Source organism: Crocodylus porosus, unplaced genomic scaffold (assembly GCF_001723895.1).
Source record: "Crocodylus porosus isolate Cpor-Errol unplaced genomic scaffold, CroPor_comp1, whole genome shotgun sequence".
Taxonomy (NCBI): Eukaryota; Metazoa; Chordata; order Crocodylia; family Crocodylidae; genus Crocodylus; species Crocodylus porosus.
Genome location: NW_017728947.1, coordinates 44,179,926 through 44,188,687, shown reverse-complemented (window position 1 = coordinate 44,188,687; position 8,762 = coordinate 44,179,926). Strand labels below are relative to the sequence as shown.

Below are 8,762 nucleotides of genomic sequence, written 5' to 3'. Positions count from 1 at the left end.
TCCTCTGTTCTGTCTCTTGCGGTCTGAATCTCTGCAGGTAAATGTTAGCCCCAGAGGCATTTTTTCGGAGATGCGCTGCTAGGGTAGGGTGCTTGCTTTGTTTTTTTTTTCTCTTATGCCAAGCTAGCAGAGCACAGGGCAAAGGTGAATGCACGTGAATCAGTATGTCACTGGGCCAGGATGTCTCCCACAGATCGGTGTCCAAAGGGAAATCCAGGCCTCTGCTTCCATTTGGTTTTTGGCAGTTTGATGTTTACTTGGTGTCCTCCATGTACTTTGACTTTTACTTGTCCATCGTTGGCATGTGCTGCCCTTCCCTGTCAATCCCCTCCCCAAGAGGTCTCATTGTACAGTGCCCATTCCTGTTCTCTCTCTCCTTGTTTCGATGTACTGCTCTGTGTAACTCAGTGGGTCTCCCTCTTTCTGGTTTGTTTTTTTTCTAGATTCCTGCCGTTTGTTCATCGTTGTGCCTAAAGCATGTCGATGTGGCGTTCAAGTACATCGTCCAAATCCTTGTCTCTTCAGCTTCTCTGATGCTTGAACTCTCACCTTTGACCTTGTGTTGACCTTTGATGCTGATGTGTATTTTTATTATGTTTGTTTCTTTCTTTGTGGGTTTTTTTTTGTGTTGCCAAATTGGTTGTGCTAGAAAGACTGCTGAAGGGGAATATTTAAACTTGCATTTGAATATAAAAATTCTATTTTTCTAGAACTTCGTAAGATAACCACTTGATTTTGTGATTCTGATTCTTTGTAATTGTCTTCAGAGCAGCCTTGCTAGCATACCTCGTGGGGTATTTGTATTTCTGTGAACATAAAGCCAATCACTTTTTAGGCTTAGTTTTTTATTTTGTTTTTTTCCTGTGTGCATAGTTTTAAAAAAAATTTTTGAAGAAAAAAAAAAGTTAAATGGTGTGACTCAATCTTTCAAGAGACTCCTAGTCACATTTTGCTGATCTGGTTTCTGTGCTTGAGGAGACAGCATGTATTTTTGAGTTCAAACTCCGACTTTAGTGGCATCAGCAGAAAACACTTGAATTACATTTTCTCTTGATTGTAGCTGCATTTTTTGCCTTGGCACTTACTGTTTTTTCCTTTTCTGTGTGGTTATCAACCTCTGTCTGCAGTGAAAATTTGATCAAAGTTGATGTTGTGTTTTGTTAAACCCTAGCATGCTTGGTTTTTTGTAATCACAATCTCCTCAGCAAAATGTGATGTTTTTGTTTTATTCTATCAAACTCAGATAGTGCCCAGAAAATGTTTTGCATGTTTCCTGCTGTTTTCTTCACACCCTCGTATATATCACCTTCACCTCTCTGTTTTCTATAGTTCGTGCAAAAACTGAGCAATTTAATGGGTTTCAAAGGTATCCTTTTAAATTGGTATGTTTTTTGGTGTGACAAATTCTTATCAAATGCCATCTGTGGGCATCTGCCTGTGCACTTAGACTGTCTGCCTGACACAGCATCTGGTCCTTGTTCCACCTCCAGAGCTGTAGGAGGCTCGAAGGGGTTTGGTTGCATTCTTTCAGTAGGTGTTTTGGTAGGATGGGATTGACATAGGGAATCTTTGCAGCAATTCTGCTTCTAAAATTCTAGCGAAATTAGTGCTCCCTTGGGGCACTCTCTACTGGTATTTTATCGTGCATAATTTGGGGCTTCATTTTTTGCAGAGTTCAGCCCTAGTTTAATCTTTGTCAGTCAGACCCTAGTGGAGGGAGGCTCAAAGGCTCTGGAAGTAGAATATTTGGAATATCCCAGAGAAGGAGTCTGTAAACCTGGTCTCACAACTGCTGGCTCTTTCCCCAAGTGAGAAGCACAATACAACAGCCTCCCAAGCTGTTACGTGAACAGGGTACCAACCTCAGCTCCTCTTCTTAAGGGCCTTAGCTGGGGAATCTCTACGGAGATTTTTTAGTTTTTGTTTAGTTTTTAATTGGGTAATGAGCCAAGCAGTTTTAGTTCCTGGCCTGTGGAAAGAGTAGAACAGGTTACCATTCTCTGGGCAGCAAGCTTCCCCTTATCCTACCTACCTCCTGCTACAAGGCTGCATGGGTAGTAACTGAGACTATTCTTGAATGAAGGCACCTGCAAGATTGTGTGCCGTGGTGAAACAAATTGCTGGGAAAGGTGAGCTGGTGAAGGAACCCCAGGGGGGAAAGAGTATGAGATGAAATCCCAAGGAAAATGGTATGGTGAGAATATGAGACTGATCTTCAAGCTGGGTAGAAGTATTACCTTTGTCCTTTGTTTTGGGATGGTGAAAAGTGACAGTGTTTATTTTTTCCTACCCCTAAATTGGCTGGTGATTTATAGTCTCAGTAAAAGGTTGGCTGGATTGGCATAGACAGTCCTTGCTCTGTCTTGTAATCAGCTTTTTTGTGGGGTGTGACATATAGTTCTGGGAGCTGTGGGGCTGGGGCTGGATGAGGAGAGGATGGAGACTCATTTGGGGGTAGGGTTGTGGGATGGCTGCTGTTAGCCCCACAGTCTGAATGCACAGGGCCATCTGTCAGCAGGGGGCACTGATACCCTGTAATGTATTGAGTAACTTTCGCCAATACATTTCTATACAATGAGCATGTAGTTCCATGAGGAACTTTGGGGAAACCTGTGGAAAAATCTCTGGACAAAACCAAAATGCCAAACATTGGATGTTTCTTTCCTTTCTTCTTTCCTTTCCTTCCTTTGATTGTTTTAATTGTTCTGTGGTGGTTTTAATGGATTTGAGACAGTGGAGCAGCAGCTGCCTTTCTGATTTTTGGCTGCTTTTTGTGAATAATTTAAAAAAAAATTTACATTTTGGAGACAAACCTGTGGGCTTTTTTATTGGTACAAACATTGTATTTAACACTAGGGGTTTTGTACAGTTTTTTGCCTTTTCTACTAGAAAACAATGTAAAGTGATTCACAATGTGATGAGAAAACAAATTGCCACTATGACCAAATGTAGAGTCTGTTCTGCAGTAACGGGATTTAATCAACTCAAAGTCGTGATTCAGTCGTAGAAATGCTTTTCTTTACCTTGTTTGAGCTGTTCCTTTTTCTTGTTTTGATTTGCAAAACAAAATGTCTTTTGTGTGGAATTGTGTTGTACTCTGTAGAAAATTATGGATTTTACTTTAATGGTTTAAAAAGCAGAGGAGCACACGTTGCTTTTCTTACCTGATCGCAGAGTTTGTGTAGTGGATTTAAAAAATGAAAGGATTTGTTACAAGTTTGGAACGAGCGAGTATGTGTTTAAAGGAATTTTTTTCCTTTGTGTGTGTGTTTTTTTTTTTGTTTTGTTTTGTTTGTTTGTTTTTTTTTGTCCCAAAGGGGAACTTAAAGCTGTTTTAATTGCACAGATACACCGACAACAAGTCATTTTGTATATGCCAAGTGTGGTACCTTCCTTTGTTTATTTGCTATTAAACTGTTTGAGAAGAGTCTGTCTGTTGCTTTTGTGTTACACCTTAGATCTTACACTCTGCAGATAGATGCAGCTGCAGGAAGGGCAAGGAGAAGAGTTTCTGCCAGCTGGAAGCGCACGGGAGGAGAACCTGCTAATTAATTAGGCAGCATGTGACAAAATCTTTATATGATGTTACTTTGTCTGGGTACACAAAATTGCCCTTGATTTCCCCCCTTGCTAATACGTTTCTTTGAATTGAAATATTACAAGTTCATTGTAATGCTCTCTGTTTTCTCTTCTTTTTCTATAGATAAACGTTTATATTTCTGATTTTCTGTCTTTTGGTCACGATCAACCTTTCTGGTCTCAGATCCTCCATCCTTCTTTGAAGTTTTACCCCTTCTCCCTAGCAGAATTACTTCAAAGGGAGAAAAACTTGGTCTAAACCCATGATACAGTGTTCCAGGATTTATATATTAAAAAAAAAATCTAGGCATAAAATCTGGAGGTTCATAGCACCCAGCAAAGTGTGCAAGTGGACAGTACACACTTGCACAGGCACAATATGACAGCACCATTCTGTAGCAGTTTCCTGTTAAATTATTATTGCAGAACATGCTACTTACACTCAATTCCTCTCCACTAAATTTCTCCAGATGCTTCCATTAACTACAGTATTTTTTGCTTCTCTTCCTAATCTGTTCTGTAGTATAACTGTACATTTGTTCAGGGGAGAGAAAAGGGGCACTGAAGATAACCCAGTGTGTGAAACTTTGTGAGGTTGTTTTAAATGAAGTGTGCCGTATAAGACTGAAGATCTTACCTAAGCAAAACAGAATTCAGTCAAAATCTAGCCAGGATGTTGGCATTTATATCCCAAACTCTTTGTGAAACAGCCCTGGGAGTTTAAAGACATCAGGTGACTTTTTCAATCTCTCTAAAATGCATTTCTTTTAATTAAAAAATAGTCTTTCCTCTTCCCTGCTGATTTGTATACAAGTCCAAGTTGACTTGGAGACTATAGGCATCTGCAACCTCCGTTTCTCCTCTGTGTCCTTGTTTATTATCCAGCATGTTCCTTTTAACCCAGTGCTTCCTACAATGATTGTAATTCTGAGAGGGCTGGATCCTGCATTCCATCCAGTGCAACCCACCAATCACAGAGCAAGATATTGTGCCACCTGTTTTGTGATGCACTAATGTTCATGTAGTTAATTAGCAGCTGTTTGATGCTGGGAAACACAAACTTCAGTGTGGGTGTGTATCTGGGATAAAAGTAGGGGAGAAGCAGCTGAATCAGAAAACTAATCTCTTGGTACAGGATGGAAGATTCATGGTCATACAGCATATATGGCTTTAACCTACCACGTGCCAAACCTTATATCACAGCCGTGGCAGTTATGAGATATGGAGACTAAGATATTAGCTTCCTATGTGTAGATGGGGCTGTATCAGCTTGGTACAGACCAGCAGCTTCTAAGGTACAAACAGTAGTCAATCCGTTAGTCTTGGAAATCACCAGGCTATTTCGCATTGCTTTGAAAACTGGTCAATATGTATATAAAATGCCTAGAGCCTATGGATTTGATCCAGATGTTACTGATCTGACGAGAAAGTCCTTGTAATTCTGTACATTATCATCTCTCACTGCTTGCCAGTACTCTAGTGAGTGACAGTTAACTCTTGTCAGTCATTTTTCTGGCATTCATATATGACTCTGCTGTACATTCTTTTGAAGCTTTCTGCTGCTTGTTTGCTTTCCCAAGCCATTTCCTTGTCATCAGATGTACCAGACAGGAAATGGCTAGTAGATTGGGGCCCCATTGCTAACCTAGTCGCACTCAAAGAAACTCTTCAACCAGTTTACACACTTGAGGCCTAAACACTGCCTTTAGTTGCACCATGCATCCTCACTGTACGGATGCACTGAAAAGAAATACATGATCATCTTATATTCACTTGCACTGCACACAGTTGATAGCTTAGGCCAAGGAAGGAACTGACAATATGGCACTGAAGGTTGACAAGCTGTTGCACAAGGGGCAGTAGTCAGAGGAAAAGATTATACCCACATGGAGGCAGTGGCTGGCCAAGAGTGTGATTCATTGGAGTGGAGGAAAAAACAAAGTGTCATTAGCCAAACAAGTTTTAGTTCCTCAAGGCAATCACAGATGGCAACGGTCTAAGTGTTTCTACCCAGCTAGCCGTTCTCTCAATGCATTGGCCTTGCATAGGTAAGTCATATCTGTCCTCTTCACTTCACCAGCTGGACTTTGATGGCAGGTTTTGTCCTTGTTATCTAACATGCAGTCATCTTATCACGCTTCTGGCACTTTTCAATCCCTAGCTGTGGTCGGTGTTCTCTGTCTCAGCAAGCAGTTAGCTGCAGAAGCTGGGTTCATGTGAGACTGATCAATGCTTTTCAGCAGAAGAGTCTAGCCCAAAGACAAAAAAAAGTGCCCAGTGCATGGCTGCAGATGCAGGACAGACTTATCATGCCTAAACTTGAGGACCTGCATTGTTAGGGCAAAAAATTCCACAGAATCCTCCCTTCCCCACAGGTATATGCAGACACTGGGTGCTAATGGGGCAAAGGGCTTCTGTAGGATGATCCAGAAACAACAGGATGAAATTCTGATGACTCATGAGCCATAGACTGTTAAACTAGCTATAGAGGGAAATTCTACAGCGGGGTGGGCAAAATGGCGGATCTGGCTGGCAGCTGGACTTTATTTCCCAGCAGCCCCTGCCCACGTTGCTGCAGCCAGTTTCCATGAAGTAACCAAGGAATAGCGGGGCTGTGACAGCATGAGGCCAGGGTTTCTATGGAGATGGGCCCAGCAGCACTGGCGGGGGGGGGAGAACTGGGCGAAGAGCTGGGATCTTGCAGCCAGGGCAAAGTCACTATCTGCTGCCTGCACGCCCCTGCCTGAGGTGTGCAGGCAGTGGTGCATCACGCTTTGTCCTGGCTCCAGACCACACTGTCACTGCCGCAAGATCCCAGCCCCCAAGCAAATCCCTGCACACCATCAGCACTGCTGAGGCTGGTCTCCATGGAAACCCTGGCCCCACACTGTCATGATCCACTGTTCCTGGGGTCTCCATGGAAACAGGTGGAAGCAACATGGGCAGGAGATGCTGGGAACTGGAGTCTGCCCCTGTTCTACAGGAACATCTAGGAGAGACTTAGGTGATCCTGTATACTAGGGGTGTGCGAAGCGGCCCTTATTGGATTCAGATTTGGCCCAAATTGGGGGTAGCGATTCAGTTCATTGATTCGGATCACTGTCCCTGATTCGATTTGGCCAAATCCGAATCTGAAGATTTGATGCCGATTTGGACATAGACACAGCTTTAAAAGTTTTTTCTACATACCTTGAGGCAAAAGCACAGCTTGTGATCGCTGCGATGCTGGAGCACATGGAGCATCCCACAGGCATTCAGGGGGGCTCCTCCACATGCTAGGTGGCAAACAGGGAAGTAGACTGGAACTACTTCCAATCGGCCACCAAATTGGGCCAAATCTCTGCTGGATTGAATTGGGGACCGAAGCTTCACAGAGCCCTACTGTATACCCTTCCCTGGCTCCTACACTGATTTCCCCGATACAATTATTCTAGTGGCTATAGCCTACAGCCTTGTCCCACAGAACTAGCTGCTCCTTTTTTTATCATCTTTTCCAGGGTTCAGGGGTTTGAAATTCTCCCCTACTACCACCAAACAGATCAGTCTGATGATTTTTTGAATAAGGTCTTACAAGAGGTGCTGTGTGAAGGGACCATTTCCCTAGCCCTGCTTGTATACTTTTTTTGGAAACAACAGGATCCAAGGCAGCCGTGTAACCTGGTAATGGGGGAAACATGAACAATCTCTGCAAGGTGCTCAGATCTCCAGCTGTGTATTAACCCCTTTTTAACCAAATGTGCTTCAGGAAGGGGTGACTGTAGTCTCAATCTATCTTAGGCTTCTGCATAGCATCTTCCCCTGAAATTTCTAAGCACACAGGTATACGGGATGAAGAGTTCTCCAATGCACTGCATCTGGAAGAAATTAAATACTGAACGCAATGATCTAGATACCAGAGGTGGGTTTATAGTTCCCAAAAGAGGGTCAGCCTAAACAATTCCCTTGGGGAACCCAGCAAAACATCCTCTCACTCTCTCCCCCATTTTAAAACCATTCTCTAAGGATGCCCTAAATAAAACTCAGCTGGATTTGCATGAAAATGTCTGTGACAACAGTCTAAGTACACTCCCTCTGTGAAGAATGTGGCTCCTGCCTTCTGGTTCACCTGCAGACTGACGTATGAACAAATACTGGCTTTCATTTTCTCAGTGTTGCTGTCCATAGAAGCCTCCCTCAGATTAGCATAATCAATTCCACCTATGAGAGAAGAGTTTATGACCTAATCATTACTTTGCCAACATGAAAAATCACTCTTATAGAGACAGAAGGAACAGATTATACATAGACATCTAGATCAGGCCAATAAGGATGCAGCAGTTTGAAGGAGATATGCCAACATCCAGAAACTTCATTCCTGAATGAACTCATCTAATTTCAATCACTTTCTCTTAAAGAATGGAGGAGAGTGCTTCAAAGCTGCCATCTTATTGGTCCAGCAAAACGCTGCTTCTGAAGTGAGTGGGTGAGGGAATTCTATAGTATGGAGTGTGTGATCATCCATCACAAGTGGGTGATAGCTGTAAGTTGAGGGTAGAGGATCCAGTTTCTTCCTCCTCTAGTGTACAGTTGTTAGCCGTTTATGTCTGCCAACCCAGTAGAAAAGGACAATGCAACACTTGCAGTCTCCAGGTGGTTAGAAACAAAGGTTTCAAGGAATTATCTCTTTCAAATTCATGGTCTCCAAGAAATTAGGAAGCCAATAAACCCATAGGCAGCAAGCCTGTGGGAACTGGACCCAGATCTTCTGAGTGTCTCTCTTAACCATAATACAACTGAGCTTCCCCTGGTGAGCTCTTCAGAGTGGAGGTTTCATTTTTGTGCCTGGTACAATGCTGATTGCCAGTGGTAACTGGCATGCGTAAATGTTGGAGCTTCCTAGTCATTCCTTCCAGAGGCGCTCAGATCTGTTGTCATCTCACCTGGTGATGCCTCAACTTGCATTGTCTTGAGCTGTTTTCCATGCTCTAGGGGTCTGAATGGTGCCCAGTGTTGGGGGAGGGGAGACATGATTGAAACATTTGTGTAATTTCAGCCAATTGTCTTTCTCTGGGGTATTTATATGTTACATGCCAGAGGGATGGGGGGAGCAGTTGGCTCGCTGTGACCTTGGGTGTTACTGAGACTGACTGACATTCTTGTGAAGCTACGTGAATAGGACTGGCAGGCACAGCTGTAGCCAATGG

General features: G+C 43.1%; 1 protein-coding gene across 10 annotated transcripts in view; it reads left to right on the top strand.

Moving 5' to 3' along the window:
- The window catches only part of CELF1 (CUGBP, Elav-like family member 1), a 79,538-nt gene extending 76,108 nt beyond the window's left edge, over positions 1–3,430 (top strand). For all 10 annotated transcript variants that reach the window (XM_019551294.1, XM_019551291.1, XM_019551290.1 and 7 more), the window contains one exon: positions 444–3,430. The gene's annotated coding sequence lies outside the window, so the exon portion shown is untranslated. The remainder of the gene's footprint in view (positions 1–443) is intronic.
- Positions 3,431–8,762: the final 5,332 nt, after the last annotated feature.